At 43.7% G+C, this 17,142-nt stretch overlaps 1 long non-coding RNA gene across 1 annotated transcript; it reads left to right on the forward strand.

Annotated features, from left to right (window-relative positions):
* The first annotated feature begins 10,620 nt into the window (after window positions 1-10,620).
* Window positions 10,621-16,782, forward strand: LOC143718387 (uncharacterized). Its single transcript, XR_013196347.1, has 2 exons — window positions 10,621-10,975; window positions 16,384-16,782. It is a non-coding gene; the product is annotated as an uncharacterized LOC143718387 (long non-coding RNA).
* The last annotated feature ends 360 nt before the right edge of the window (window positions 16,783-17,142 follow it).

Raw genomic sequence — 17,142 nt, forward strand, 5'->3', positions numbered from 1 at the left:
CTCTCCATTCCTGCTGCTGGTGTATCAATGGGTGTGTCGTTGCGGCTCAAACCAACCAACTCGCGTAGGTTTCAGTCAGTGGACTGTCATTGGAAGGCGAGAGCTAGCATTTTATTTCCGTTGTAGCCTAATGTTACATGTAGCCTTGTATTACGGGCTGTGAATTAAGATATCCTACAAGCCTGCTCTAATGCAGCGCTTGTTACTAGACAAGTTGTTGATTATGGCTCGAAACGTGTTTGTGTCTAGTTTGTGAAGTAGCATCACTAGCTAAAGGCTACCGCTAGCTATTATTGCATTTTAAAGATTATCTTTTTTTATGCACCAGTGTCGTGTGTCATTCTTACCTTGATCTTGGTGTTTACGTTTCAAAGCCATCTCCACCATCATTTTCCCCCGAGAGAATGCCATTATTCAATAATCAAACAAAAGCAATCACTATGAATCATGTAACTTACGTGTGTGTCTGAGGTGATTGAATTGCTACATCATAACATGATGTAGCAATTAAGCTGGAAATCAATTACTCGTTACAGTATCCTGCAACACTGAGAGTAACTATGGATGGTAAGATCACCACTCTCCGTTCCTCCGAGGAGCCAGAGGCTTCCTTCGTGATACTCCCATCGGACCTCCGTAATACTGAATGACTTTCATTCTTTCTTTTTTTTTCTTCGGTTAGTCCTACTGACATTATTTTTTTAGTTTGTATCAGATCTTAAGCAGCTGAATTGCTATATTGATCTAACTTTTTTTTTTTATTATTGTTTTCTCATGGTCTGATGTGGGCAGCAGGCCGCTTGTGGCTGAATCAGCGTGACCTCTATCTGCCGTAAATCGTATAAATTGCCGTAATCTCACAACAAGTACACCACCTTAGTAGTGGCTGATAGTAGGTCATTATGAACTATCGCCTTTTTTTTGTTTGTTTCTTAAGCTGCCCAGACTTAAACTTTGTGAAATGCTTATTATTTTAGACTTGTATATGGTAGTAATTTACTAATGATGTGTAGTGTGGTTAAAAAGATCAATATGATTTATGCAATACTGAACAATATGGTATGTGAGTTTATTTTTGTTTTGTTGGTTGGCTGGAGAAAAATGAAGTGTAATTCCAGAAATGTCCACTAGGGGGAAACCAAAGGCTGAAGGCAGTAGCGGACACAAAATATGTTTTGCGTCACAGCCAATACAGCTGATGCCCAGACAACAAGGAGTTTGTGTCGTCTCATTTATTTATGTCTATTTTCCCCTTTTCCAGGTATAGACTATTTATTAATTCATTTCTGTTGTGAATTAAAAACTACACGGTGTTTCTAAGGCTGGTTATTTCTCCTGAACATATGTGGAAATGTGAGGTTTGATGGTTTAATTATCGTGTGTTTGACATGCTAACCACGAGGAAACGGTGGGTTAAACTGAATGCATCTTATGTCCTTGCCTAACTGTAAAGTAAAAATATACCATTTATTAACTGAAATGGTTAGGAGCAAATGTTATGTGGAACATAGTCCATGTTATTTTTCTGTATTTCATGGTTAATCTGTTTATTGATAAGTGACTGCTGAAATGTGTTTCATTTTATTTTAGTGCCAAAGAAGTTGTAGAAAAGTTGATAAAGGACTGAATGTTAAAAATGCTGGTTTAGTGCTCATATAAATACACAGTTATAAAAGTGAAGTTATAAAAATGTATTTAAATTACAGTTTACATTTACATTTATCTGACGCTTTTATCCAAAGCGACTTACAATTGCTATATATGTCAGAGGTCGCACGCAAATCCTACGCAAAGTTTTATAAATGAGGCCCCTGGTCATACCTTTCAACCAGAGTATGTGAGCGGTGCGGAGCGGAAAGAATTTACGCTCCACGCTCAAAGCATTTCATAATTACTCCGCTCAAGCTCCGCTCTGGGTATTCAAATTTCCGCTCCTCGCTCACTCCCCCACTCCGTCCTTAATACGTCTCGCTCCGTTTTCACTCCATGGTAAAACAAGTTTTTTTTCTTTTTTAAATAACACCAACCTCTGGCTCTGATCAGGGGCCTCATTTATAAAACTTTGCGTAGGATTTGCGTCAGAAGTGGCGTACGAATGAAACATAGGACGTGCGTACGCACAGAAATATTTGGATTTATAAAACCGTGCGCACGCACATCCTACGCATTTTTCCCTTAATAAATCACAACCAATTCTAAATATAGCGCAGCTTTTACGGCTTCATGTCACGCCCATAGTTGCCCATAAATAGTCCGTGAAACGCCCACAAGTTAATATTCATCGATTGCGAAAGCATGGTGAACACAGAGAGGAAATCAAAAAAACGTAACTTCACTCAATGTGAATTAGAAGTTATCGTTGGCGAGGTGGAAAAGAGGAGAAAAATGTTGTTTGGAGGGCACAGTGTGGGCATTACTAATGCCAAAAAGGCACTTGAGTGGCAAAAGGTTGCAGACGCCGTAAATGCTGTAGCCTCACAACCTCGGACTGTGGCCGAAATAAAAAAGAAATGGTCGGACATTTGCCTCATTTGCCAGCAAGTCTTTTGCTGTCTGAAGATGCGTTCACTCCGAATCCTTCCATTTTCCACATCTTCTAAGAGCGCAAGATCAGCCATTGTGCGTCATTACGCATTTTGATGGGGCATTTTATTTCCATCCATTTAATTGCATCCATTTAATTTTAATAGATTAAAATTGCGGTTATAATCTACTTGGAAATGGGAAATAGTTCAGCGCAAATGTAATTTCTAGCAGTTTTCTGAATGTTTGAGACATACGTCATACGTTATTTTATCTAAAATAAAACAAACTAATGGCATATGCATGAATATCATGATTCCGTAGCTGATGAAGACATTTTTACTAAAACAACTTTCCCCAGTGGACAAATAATCTATCTATCTATCTATCTATCTATCTATCTATCTATCTCCCTAATTATCTATCTATCTATCTGACTGACTATCTAATTGCATCTATATCTGCTCCACCAGACGGACACATTGGCGAGAATATCAGTTTTGTACATTATTTCGTTCTGTTTATCATCTTATTTATGAGGATGAATTGTATAACATGCCAATATTATTGCAGAACATATTTCACTTTTCTTTTTGCAAATAGGCCCTATGTGTTAATTTGCATTTCTGTTGCAGATCGATTAAACGGGTGTTCGTGTAGGCTGTTAATTGTAAGACTTGCTTTGTGAAGCTTCGTTTTATTTATGAGAGGCAGTATTGCCATTTATTTTACACAACGGTCTACAGTTTCACGTGTTTCTTCCATCTGCCGACGGTGTCGCCATTTCTCATTTCACCCGTTTTTGTGCGTACGCCTGGGTCAGAGCTTGCGTGAAGGACCGCACATTTTACCGTCAAGTTTGCTTTTTATAAATACCAATTATTGCGTAGAGAGCGGCGTACGCCTTCTTTTGTGCGTACGCAACGTTTATAAATGAGGCCCCAGGAGATGCATGCAAGTAAACGAATACGGATTACTAAGAGAAGAACATCCACAGACTTTATTGGAATTTTGAACACGCCCAAAGTCAAACCAATAAATTAGGCTATCCTTTAGCTCACTTTTAAATAAAGCAAAATAAAAAATAAGTTTGGAATGAGGCTAAATAAAATAAATTATCAAATGAAAAACATTAAATAAAAAATATAAAATGCAAAACATTACATTAAATAAATAAAATAAATCCCAAACGAAAATATAAAGTAAAACAAATTTCCAAACGAAAAAATATAGATCTCTTTATGTCAGGATACAGGCTCGGAGACAGAGGTAAGTGAATGAACATAAACTTTATTTCGTCACATACAAGGTGCGTGCTCAAAGGTGAATAGAAGGAGGATACTCTGACGTGTAGACTTTCAGGTGAGCAGGTCCTCTTCAGTGTGCTTTACATCAAACTAACTCAGTTCTGTGATACTTGCTTTCTTTCTTTCAGGTTATCCATAGGCGAACGATATTCAGGAAGGATACATGGGTTCAGGACCGGGCAGGGACCGTAGCGTGGATCCTGAGGACATCAGAACATGGATAGACAGGTTAGTATACTAAAGGTAAGTATACGTTACATTACTTGCTGCTGAATGACACGGAGAGTTTCTTAGTGACTGGGTTTGGGTCTGTTCCTGTTGGAGGCTTGACCATGACTGAGGTATCCGTGAGAGTTTTATAGAGCTGGGTGATGAGGTAATTGATTGTAACCAGGTGCAGGTGATAATTTAGGGGAAAGTGATTGCAGGTGCGCCAAAGAGGATTCTGGGGACTGTAGTGCAGAAATAGATGGTGACCCATGACAGTACCCCCCCCTCTCCGAAGGCGCGTCCTCGCGCCGTATAACATCCAAAGGGGTGGGAGGGTGGGCGCCCTGGAGGCTGACGAGGGCGTGGTTGCACAGGACAGGAAGCCTCCAGGGCGGAGCTGGCAGCTCGTGGGACCAGGGTGGAAACGTCTGCGGATGTGGCCACGGCGGAGCAGGCTGTGGGTGTGGCCACGGTGGAGCAGGCTGTGGGCGTGGCCGTGATGGAACAGACTGTGGGCGTGGCCACGGCGGAGCAGGCTGTGGGCGTGACCAAGGCGGAGCTGTCGGACCCTCGGGCGTCCAGGGCCGAGCTGTCGGACCCTCGGGCGACCAGGGAGGAGCTGTCGGACCCTCGGGCGACCAGGGAGGAGCTGTCGGACCCTCGGGCGTCCATGGTGGAGCTGACCCTTCGGGTGGCCATGGCGGTGAGGACCCTTCGGGTGGCCATGGCGGTGAGGACCCTTCGGGTGGCCATGGCGGTGAGGACCCTTCGGGTGGCCATGGCGGTGAGGACCCTTCGGTTGGCCATGGCGGTGAGGACCCTTCGGGTGGGCGCCCCCTCAAAATTTTAATGGGGAAGTTGACAGGAAAGGGGGGATCCGGCAGCAAAGGGGGGATCCGGCAGCAAAGAGGATCTTGGGCTGGGCAGGCTCTGGCGCAGGATCAGCGGGCTCTGGCGCAGGATCAGCGGGCTCTGGCGCAGGATCAGCGGGCTCTTGCTCGAAGACTGGCTCTGGCTCTTGCTCGAAGACTGGCTCTGGCTCTTGCTCGAAGACTGGCTCTGGCTCTTGCTCGAAGACTGGCTCTGGCTCTTGCTCGAAGACTGGCTCTGGCTCTTGCTCGAAGACTGGCTCTGGCTCTTGCTCGAAGACTGGCTCTGGCTCTTGCTCGAAGACTGGCTCTGGCTCTTGCTCGAAGACTGGCTCTGGCTCTTGCTCGAAGACTGGCTCTGGCTCTTGCTCGAAGACTGGCTCTGGCTCTTGCTCGAAGACTGGCTCTGGCTCTTGCTCGAAGACTGGCTCTGGCTCTTGCTCGAAGACTGGCTCTGGCTCTTGCTCGAAGACTGGCTCTGGCTCTTGCTCGAAGACTGGCTCTGGCTCTTGCTCGAAGACTGGCTCTGGCTCTTGCTCGAAGACTGGCTCTTCCTGGGACTCGGAACTGGACGGGGCCAGCACATCATGGGACTCGGAACTGGACGGGGCCAGCACATCATGGGACTCGGAACTGGACGGGACCAGCGGTGATGAGGGCTTGGTGCTGGACGGAACCAGCGGCGAAGAGGGCTTGGTGCATGACGGAACCAGCGGCGAAGGAAACTCTGGGCTGGGCGGGATCAGCGGTGGAAGTTCTAGGTCTAACGAGACCAGCGGCGAGGGCTCTGGGCTAGACGGAAACGGTGGTGGATGGAGCCCTGGACTGGACATCACCAACCCAGGGTTGAAAAGAGGCCAGAATGTAGAGTGGTGTCGGGCTTCTTCTCGACCACCTCCTCTACTGCGGCCTCCACGGGTCCCGCGAAATATGGCCAACCGGGTCCCAGCAAATGGATGTCCTCTCTCCCGATCGGTGGTTGGGGAAGAGACACTGGTGAACATACTGCTGGATCTTGTGTGGTTTATTCTTCTGTCGGTTAGGTCAAGCCTTCTGTCAGGATACAGGCTCGGAGACAGAGGTAAGTGAATGAACATAAACTTTATTTCGTCACATACAAGGTGCGTGCTCAAAGGTGAATAGAAGGAGGATACTCTGACGTGTAGACTTTCAGGTGAGCAGGTCCTCTTCAGTGTGCTTTACATCAAACTAACTCAGTTCTGTGATACTTGCTTTCTTTCTTTCAGGTGATCCATAGGCGAACGATATTCAGGAAGGATACATGGGTTCAGGACCGGGCAGGGACCGTAGCGTGGATCCTGAGGACATCAGAACATGGATAGACAGGTTAGTATACTAAAGGTAAGTATACGTTACATTACTTGCTGCTGAATGACACGGAGAGTTTCTTAGTGACTGGGTTTGGGTCTGTTCCTGTTGGAGGCTTGACCATGACTGAAGTATCCGTGAGAGTTTTTTAGAGCTGGGTGATGAGGTAATTGATTGTAACCAGGTGCAGGTGATAATTTAGGGGAAAGTGATTGCAGGTGCGCCAAAGAGGATTCTGGGGACTGTAGTGCAGAAATAGATGGTGACCCATGACACTTTAAGCCAACTTTTATATTAGGCTATGCTAATATTGAGAAATAGCCTAATATGAACAGGAAAAAAATGCTGGCTTGTTGAACATTTTTTTTTATTAGCAAAGCTATATCTTCTCCAGTGCTGCGTTAACTTTCAGAAAAACGAGCTTTTGCAGAGTTGCAGGTGCCAAGCACATGCGATTATTGCTGGACATCAGACCAGCAATAGAAAACACCCTTTCCACGCTGGCCGAGCCGCTGGGAATGCTAAATATGCGTCTTGCAATTTGTGAAAGTTGTGGGAGTACATTAGAATTTTCTTTCCAGAAGCGAAGGACGTCGTCAACTTCGGTGTTCAATCTCGGCATTCCAAGGTATTGCTCGACTTCTCCTTTTACGTCTAGTGTTGTAGAAGACGAACAGGTCGCAGTTGCGTATGACTGGAACATTGACTTGACTTTTTTTGCGCTCGATGGCTCAGGGTCAGGGACAGTCACAGGGTCAGCGTCAGCGACAAGGGAAGGGGATGTTACTCTTTTATTTACGCTGCAGAGAAATTCTGTTTGACGAACTAACAACTCCCGGATCTCAATCTGTTTGCCTTGAACCTACAAGAACAATACAATTATTATTATTTTGCCCTTCTGTATTAGCCTATTATTATTATTATTATTTATAATAATATTAATAATAATGAGTTTTCATACAGGCCTACTGTATTATTTTATCATTATTGTTAATTTGCTAATACTCTTTTCTTTTAATAAACCATGGTTCATTTCTGAATTCTATGCCTTTATGTGAATTACTTGCCTTTTCATCTCTTGCAATCCACTCGTTCTTGAAGCGTGGATCTAATAATGCAGCCAGAATAACGTGGGTGTCGTCATAAAACCTTTGATAACGAGTCGAAAGGTTCTCAGCTAGAGTTTCTGCGAATGCGGCTATTTCCAGTGGAGTGTCACTGGAAATATCAGACATCACTCTGTGTATTTCCGCAACTGCCGGTAGGATCATTCCCAGGTTTCCCAGTTCCTTTTGTTAACTGTCTGTCAGTTCAGAAAATGGTGTGAGTATTCTCACTAAGCTTTGAAGAATCAGGACATCATTGCATGTGAGTTTCCCATCATCTGTGATTGACGTCATCCTGTTTTGCCACAGCGTGTCCTTCTCAAACATTTTCAGCACCGACTCGATCATCCGCAACTGACTGTTCCATCTGGTTGTGCATGCAGTTGTGGGACGAACACCTAATTTGTCGATTTCCTCTGTGTTCAGTGTGCTTTTTCTGACTGTTTTAACTACTTTTCCAACCTTGTTGATTATTGAATTGATTGCATTGTGCTTCGCGATTGCGTCTTTAATTGCCAGTTGGAGTAAGTGGATCGGACATCTCAAGTGAAGATTTGATTTTGTGACGTAGTGATCTACCATCTTGTTCAATTGGATGGCCAGCTGGTCTGCATGGAGCTGCAGGAGTGCAACATCTGGATCATCACCCTCACAAACTGCCTCCCTGTCCCCGACATCTTGGTCCAGCTGATCCCCGAATTCACTAAAACCCGGAAGATTGAAGGCTTTTACCATATTGCTGGCACTATCAGTTACTACTCTGATCACACCACGCTGCTGAATATTCCAGCGTCTCAGGACGTCTTCATATATGGCATAAATGTGATTCGCTGTGTGGTGTCCCTGAATGTGTTCACAACTCAGCAGAACAGTGTGGCCTTGAAAGTTTTCATCTAAAAAACTGCCCACGATACCCAGAAAACTGTGACCTCTTCGGCTCGTCCAAATATCAAGGGCCAATGAGAGTCCATTGCAGTTCTCTAGCAGATTGCACAATTTATTCTCCAACTCTAATAAAGCATGTGGCATGAGTGTGTCACGGACCGTGCTGTAGCAAGGTGGGGTGTAGCCAGGCTGTGCAATGTTCGCAAAATAGCGCATCCCTTCTCTTTCTCCTTTGGTGAGTGGCTCATAGTCCATGTAGATCATTTTAAAGAAAGCCTGGTCTAGTTCACTCTTCCTCTCCTGTGAAATATGTGCTTTTGTCGTTCTTTGTTGAAAGAAGCCTTTAAATGTACTGCTCTGTGTCTCTTTACTAGGGATGGGCATTCGATTAAATTTTCTTAGTCGATCGTCGGGAGAATTAACGATCGACTATCGATTAATCATTAATATTTTTATATTCAAATTCATTATTTATTTTTATATTATATACTTTTTATAAATTAAAAATGCAATGAAAATACAAAAATACAGCGCGTTTTTCCTCGATTAGATCTTTATTACAAGATGATCAACTTGTGGCAGTAAAACTGGACGTTCGGTTAGGCTAAACTTGAAGATATATGCGCTGCGGTGCTCGAAAGCAACGGAACCTGCAGCTGCGAGTTGGCGTTCTTAAACAGAGACCCTTGTTTGTTCCAAAATAATAAATAATAATAAAAAAATCATGTTAAACAATAACTTAACCAAAAACATAATAATACTTAGATCTGACAGGTTTTGTCAAAATGTAACTCAAAACTATCCAAGAACGGAGTCGAGAAAGAGGGTGAGAGAGATTAGCCTACCTACTGTAACAATCAATTAGGCTAGGCTACTTAACAAAGCCTCGTAAAAAATAACTAGTAACTCACATACAACTTCTACACCAGTCTACTGATTTTTGTGGAGAAAGATAAGCATGTTGATGACATGATCTGAGGTCAGACGCGACCGCAACCTGACCGTCAAGCCTCGTTTACACCTTCGCCTGGCTCTGCAGCGCGAGTCTCCACAGACTGCGCGCGCACCTCTCCAAACAGACGAGGCGTTTATAGGCCTACTCGACGCGCTCGCCTGTGAAACACCGAATACCGCAATGACGTCATTTTTGCCGCGCTCACCTTCGCGCTCGTGCGGACGCGTCGAGTGTAAACAAGGCTTCAGTCCAGCCGCTGAAAACACCCGCTCTGAGGGGACTGACGTTGCCGGGATGCACAGGTACCTCCGCGCTAACTTGACCAACCAGCCCGGGGAACACGTTCACTTTCCACTCACACTACGCAACGCAGCAGCATTAGTTTAATGATAATCGATAACAAATTAACGTGATCGACGAAATTCTTAATGATCAATAATCGATCGTCGATTAATCATGCCCATCCCTACTCTTTACACGTTTGCTGTAACTTTTTCTCTGCAAATAAATGTAAATTGAACATATTATGGCGCTAAAATTAAATGCAAATAATAAGTACCTAAATGCTGCAAAATATTTACAAATGTATTCCTTCTGCCTGGGTTGTTCAAGCTGAATAATACCGACCTTCAGATTTTTTTTCCACGTGTGAGCGAAAAACGTTATCGTGTTTCCTTGACACATGCCTTTTAAGATTCCACAAGGAATCTTTTGACGTTGTAATCACCTCCCCGCACTCACGTTCTCCTTTGTCATCATCACTACCTTTTACAATACATTTATATTTTTTCCCCCCTTCTTCACGGTAATATTTCAGAAACTCCATCTTTCTGTTTTTCTTTAACTGTGTTTAACAAATTATACAATCGTCCGTCATATGGAGTTGCACAGGCGGAAATCGCGAGGGGTTCAGTGAAAATATCATTAACAGCATGGGTAAAATTAAGTACATGATATATACTTCATATAAATGTTTGTGAAAGTACTAGTAAATCAATTCAAATGCAAACAAATGCAAAATATGATTAGAAACATTTTGAGCACCCCTCCGTCACCGCCTCACAGTGGTTTGGTCCTGTCTCGTGATTCGTAATTGAGCGATAGTGGAGCGTTTTCGGAGCGGGAGAAAATCACAACGCTCCGACATTTAAAAAATCCGCTCTTTGCTCCTGGCAAAATCACGCAACTCCGCTCCTCGCTCCGCTCCCACTCCGCACCGTCACATACTCTGCTTTCAACACTCCCGTTTTCCCCGATAGTCTCCCGTATTTCACATCCATCTCCCTTCCCGTTTTGTTATTTCTCCCGTGAAACTCCCGTAATTTGTATGGCCCAAATCTCGTTATATGCAGGTGTAGTGTGTGGGTGACGTAGATGTCACCCATTGGTTATGTCAAATTATGAAGTGCGTATTCAAATTAGCTGCGCCTGTTTTGTGAGGCGATCTGTTGTAACACCCGCCCTATTCTGTGTCGTCATTCTGTCTCGAAGTGCTGCAGGGAAAAGGTATGTGTAAGTGTTTGCGTTCGATCTGTTTTCTTATGATATGACTATTACATTTTCTCTGTTGGCGCTGGTATAGACTGGGAGGTAGCATGCAAATCAGTTGGACCACTTAATACAGGAGTGGATAGGTTGGGGTTGGCTGGTTGTTTGTTCAGGTGAGTGGCGTTCATGTGGGCTTAATGTTGGTGTACGTGCGCTTATAGTCTGTATCATTGTGGCGTTGGTCGTTAGTGGCGTCTGTGCACCAGCTGCAGTTCACCTATGTAAACAAAATCATCATCCTCGGTAAGTATTGAGCATTTCTCCCACAAGGATTGACCATGCTCTTGAAATCTTTGTGTTGGATAGGTTGGGCATGATGTGCTGCAATATTTGGCAGTAGCGCGAGTGGCCCGGTCAGGTATGTTGTCTCGCTCAGATTTTATGATTTTGCCTTCTTTTCTTTTGTTTCCAGTTAACCTGGTTTGTGTTTTTCTGTCTAAAAATGCAATGGTAAATTGAATTGGTGTGCAGTTTCTTTGTTTGTAGGTGTCACCGGGTGAACAACCCAGGAACCAAAAAATTGTTCACTCGTTTCTAGGTGGAAGACATGCCGGTGTAACACCGGGCCGGCTCTGGGTTTACCTGTCATGACGGCCGACCATAACAAGCGCCAGCTGAAGCCAGTGAGTAGCGCTTCATTGAAGCATGTGTCTGGGAAAAAGGAGTATATAGAGAGGGGCTTGAAGCACAGTAAGGTGTGAAGAAATGGTCTGGCAATAGGAATGCTCTACAGGAGTGCTCTAGTGCAGTGGTTCCCAACCTTTTTTTGTCTGAGACCCCCTTTTTCCCAATAAAATATTTTAGGGCTCCCCTTCACATTTAATGATATTATCCCTCTTGTAAGCTTGCAGCAAGGATGACAAAATATGTTGTTTTCAAACAAACGGTATGTTTACTATAACCAGATATGTTTATGCACAAATAATAGCCTATAATATTGAAAATACAATAACAAAAACATCAGTAGGCCCTTTGTAATTTATAAACGTAAACCTAGGAGAAGCCTATATATTGGCCCTATTTGAAATGCAAAACCAAAAATATTCCCACTGGTGTGTAGGTAAAAAAAGAAAGAATATAGGCTATTACTAAATGACTGCTGTCTGGGGCCTCAATACTTGCACGTTATTTGTGAGGCTTTATCAATGTGAGGGTTTATTTTTTACGTTTTGGCGCTTTAGCGAGCAATAGTAAACTTGCGTTTATTAACAGAATAATGCGTCTTTCGGAAGAACATTGTAGCCGGAACTACTTCTCTCTGTGTACGTCTATGACGAGTCACGCCGGTTCTGGGCTACTCCGCAGCGGCAGCGATCCGAACGAGTGTAAAATAGCTCCAATGTAAACACTTATTATAGGTGTACGTGTACCATAGTGGTTCAGGATAAGACAAAAACACGGATTGATGGATTCATGATGAACTCGCTCATTATATAAATTTTGAACAGAAAAAAGTTAAGGACTTTTGTTTAATGCTCATTGCTCCAAACTTTTCAAAATATGACGCGACCCCCCACAGAGCTCGCTGAGGCCCCCTTGTGGGCCGCGACCCCCCTGTTGGGAACCAATGCTCTAGTGGATTGTAGCAGCGGTAGTGAGCGGTGACAAGTAGTGATGGGCAGATCGAGGCTTCGTGAAGCAATGAAACAGTTGAACCAAATGGTCCATATTGTTTCGAGGCTTCGAATCAATCCAACACCCGTCTCAACGGTGACACCTAGTGGTCACTTGCAGGTGTTGATCTGAAACAACCTTGACGAGCCATGAAAATGTGTTGTTTTTTTATTATTGTACTTTTCTAATATGTGAATCTTGTAACCTATAGGCTCCTCCCTGTGCATAATGTTATTTTGGTCCTGCAAAATGAATATTAATAAAATAAATCAAGCCACAATGTCTCACTTTTTTACACATTTTTATTCAAAAATATTAATTTTTCTGCTGTGGAAGGACTTCGCCTACTTCTTTTTTTACAGATAATTTCTCCAGCCTTTGAAAAAATCCTCTCACAAGGGACACATGTTGCTGGCATGCAAAGATATTTTTTAGCTAGGACATACAAATGAGGAAAGATTACTGCTCTCTCTTTCAAGTAAATTAGTGGATCATGAGTTCTGGGCAAATACGCATCGTTGATGTATTTTTTCACTTCCACTGTGGCATCAGCTGTAGCATTGTGCATCATCTGGGTTTGATGGATACGAGTATCAAAAAGTTCCCATAAAATGCCCTGTGTTTCTACTGGTGTTGATGTTGATGTTGATGGTGATGGTGATGATGGTGATGGATACATCTATGCATACCTTGCTTAGATGGCCCAGCAGTGTCAGTAGCAGGCCTAGGTACAGGGGGAATGCCATCCTCTGCACCCTGCAAAATGGCAGGATGAGTGCTCCTCAAATGGCGCATCATGGATGATGTATTGTTGCAGTAGGCGAGCTGCCGATCACAATACACACATCTCACTTTATTTGGGGTTTCTAAATGGAAATGCTCCCACACCACAGATTTACGGCATCTCTTCTGGGGAGCCTCCATTTTATCTATCTATCCAAATCTATCTAGATATGTATATCTAATCTATCTATGTAATTAGATATATGTATCTACAATCTATCATTTAGATATGTATATATATAATATGTATCTATAATATATGTATTTAGACATGTATCTATAAATGTATCTATAATCTATGTATTTATATATGTAGGCTATCTTTAATCTATCTATCTATCTATCTATCTATCTATCTATCTATCTATCTATTAATCTAGCTGTCTATATATATTTATATCTATGTATCTATTAATGTGTCACTATATGTATACTCTGTGTCTCTAGCCTGTCAGTCAATGTGTTGTGTAAATTTAAATGTAAGCCTAAATATAACTAAACAAATCGCCCTATAAATGTCACTATATAACCAAAAATCCGCTATCTCAAAATCAAACTCCTCTCACAAAACCCCACGAGGTCAATATGCGTTGATTTCACTTTTATACAGATGTGCGATTGTGTGGTCTGTTTCCGACCGTGTCAATCAAACGCTGATTCGGCGGATCACACCTGATGAAACATTTAGTGAAACACTTCGAAGCTTCGTTTGGCCATAGTCACGTGACATGGGTGTTTTGAATCACGCTTCGAATCAGTGTTTCAAAACATCTGCGCTTCGGGATCTCGCAAAGCGTCGGAACGACTGTTTCGCGTCAGCCATCCCTAGTGACAAGTGCAGAAAGCAGAGGTTTAAGACCTGATCCGTGTTCTATGTCGAGTCCCCCGCGACATGCTCATTAAGTGAGTCTTTTTAAAGAAACCACGAACAGCAACGCAACGAAGTAAGTGAGAAAACTTCACAGAGGAAGAAGGAGAGTGACTGGCAGAAAAGAGAGTGGAAACCCGCTATAGGATTCACGTGATTCACCGAGGAAAAGTTAAGTGCACCCCTTTTATGATTCACCTTTTGGAGAAAGACACATGTGAAGATTGCCATCACCAGTGTACGACTAACCTGTGTTTGTGGGCAGTGTGGGTTATCCTGTTGACAGTAACAGTAGCGGCTGGGAAGATCGCTGAATCCATGTTCATCTTCTGAGTCCAATATTCTTTGGTTCATCCATCCTATGAAGAAAAGAGAAACGAGTTGATTAATCGATGTGAAGATAGAGTGAGTTTGCAGTGTCTGAAAGAGTGAACTAAACACGTGTGGAGATTTACAAGAGTGATTTATGCACGAGTGCGGTGAGAGTTTCTGACGGATAAAATTTATCCATAACTTTGAAGATTATTTCGAATCGATCTGTCCCCTCAGCTGTGTCCAGGTCTCTGGGATTGTGTGTGTGTGGTGCAGAGGAGAACAGCTCAACGTACCTCTATTGCCACCGTTCACGAGCACTGTACTCCACGCCAAAGAAGGTCCAGCCTCCCTATTTCTCCCAACGGCGCCGTTCTAAGCCACCCAGAACGAGAGCGAAGGCTGGTACAGTACCCCGTTTCTGTCTTTGGAGTCAGTGCCTGTCCCACGAGCTTATGCAACGAATCTGACGAAAAGGGAAGCCACTGTCTGTCCCACGAGCTTATGCAACGAGTCTGACGACGAGAGGAGCCACTGTCTGTCCCACGAGCTTATTCAGCGAGTCTGACGACGAGAGAAGTCACTGTCTGTCCCACGAGCTTATTCAGCGAGTCTGACGACGAGAGAAGTCACTGTCTGTCCCACGAGCTTATTCAACGAGTCTGACGACGAGAGAAGTCACTGTCTGTCCCACGAGCTTATTCAACGAGTCTGACGACGAGAGAAGTCACTGTCTGTCCCACGAGCTTATTCAACGAGTCTGACGACGAGAGAAGTCACTGTCTGTCCCACGAGCTTATTCAACGAGTCTGACGACGAGAGAAGTCACTGTCTGTCCCACGAGCTTATTCAACGAGTCTGACGACGAGAGAAGTCACTGTCTGTCCCACGAGCTTATTCAGCGAGTCTGACGACGAGAGAAGTCACTGTCTGTCCCACGAGCTTATTCAGCGAGTCTGACGACGAGAGGAGCCACTGTCTGTCCCACGAGCTTATTCAGCGAGTCTGACGACGAGAGAAGTCACTGTCTGTCCCACGAGCTTATTCAACGAGTCTGACGACGAGAGAAGTCACTGTCTGTCCCACGAGCTTATTCAACGAGTCTGACGACGAGAGAAGTCACTGTCTGTCCCACGAGCTTATTCAACGAGTCTGACGACGAGAGAAGTCACTGTCTGTCCCACGAGCTTATTCAACGAGTCTGACGACGAGAGAAGTCACTGTCTGTCCCACGAGCTTATTCAACGAGTCTGACGACGAGAGAAGTCACTGTCTGTCCCACGAGCTTATTCAACGAGTCTGACGACGAGAGAAGTCACTGTCTGTCCCACGAGCTTATTCAACGAGTCTGACGACGAGAGAAGTCACTGTCTGTCCCACGAGCTTATTCAACGAGTCTGACGACGAGAGAAGTCACTGTCTGTCCCACGAGCTTATTCAACGAGTCTGACGACGAGAGAAGTCACTGTCTGTCCCACGAGCTTATTCAACGAGTCTCACGACGAGAGAAGTCACTGTCTGTCCCAAGAGCTTATTCAACGAGTCTGACGACGAGAGAAGTCACTGTCTGTCCCACGAGCTTATTCAACGAGTCTGACGACGAGAAGAGCCATTGCCCGTCCCATGAGCCACCAGGAGAGGGATATACTTACTTGAAGAACGGAAGAGTACCTACCAGCACTCCCCTCCCCGTATCGTACCAAAGCCACAGCCTCGAACGTCCCTGCCCCTGGCCGGGGCGACTTCTATCCCTTTTTAATTTTAATAAAAACTTACCTTTTAAACTTACCTTGGTTGTGCGCCTCTGGTGTCTGCTCCTCCGGAGTGTGGTAAATAACCCTTGGCCTTAACATCGGTGACATATGTCTCACTGATTCTTAGTTTTGTTGTTATTATGTGTCCGTGATTTAAGATGATTTACTGAATATTTTGCCTTTTTTTGTGTTGGTGACTAAAAGGAGTTATTCTCCTGTGCTGCAGATTCATTATTGTTCTTATTATTTTCTAGTATTTACATTGCCAGTGGTGTGAAATTGTTTATTGTATTCATTTCTTTTTTTGTATTTCCATGCAGGAGCTGAGGGCCACTTACGCGGGTGTCCTGGGGCTGTGCTAGTGGGGTCTCCCGTTCAATGAGAGTACTCTATTTCACTTGTGTGCTGTTTGGGGTGCGAGCATTGAGTGAGTTTTTCTTTTGCTTTCCTTGTAGGCCACTTCCAGCCGGGGGTGCCCAAAGTAGATGTCCTCCAGCCCTGTATGGTCATGCTGATGAATGTGTTGGAATTAATGTTCTTTTGATTTATTTTTCTTTTGGTAATGTACTGTTGGTATTTACATTTTCAACTTTTTGATAAATTTTTTTGTCAATTCTTGTGTGTATGTTTGGAATTGAGTATTCTTGTCGAATGATCCGTTGAGGGGTGGTTTTACAGTGCGTCTGAGGTTTGTTGGAATAAAGTCTTTTTTCGTAGAACCCATGAGTCTGCCCAGTTACTTGCTGATAACGAACCTGTGTGCTCTGAGTAGATAAAAGCCGGTGGCTTGTAATTCTTAGGGTGCAAGTCCTTAGGTGGCGTAGTTGACAACAAAAAATTATATTAAGAATTATTTCCGTATATTAGGCTGACTTCCGTCTTGCCGGTAACCATTTGGTCACACAGGGGTGCAAACAGCGCACTTTATTTTAATGCAAACATGTTAAATGCGTAGTTTATTCCAAGCGCACTGTATCTTTTTTATGGGCATGATGAGCGATGCTCAATTTACAAATGAATCACACTTTTTTCTTTAGTCGATTCTGTTAAAAGACTTCATCAAACTTCTTTTTTTTTTT

The sequence above is a fragment of the Siphateles boraxobius genome, unplaced genomic scaffold (assembly GCF_051911475.1).
Source record: "Siphateles boraxobius isolate OS27281-9 unplaced genomic scaffold, OSU_SipBor_1 61, whole genome shotgun sequence".
In the NCBI taxonomy this organism is placed as follows: Eukaryota; Metazoa; Chordata; class Actinopteri; order Cypriniformes; family Leuciscidae; genus Siphateles; species Siphateles boraxobius.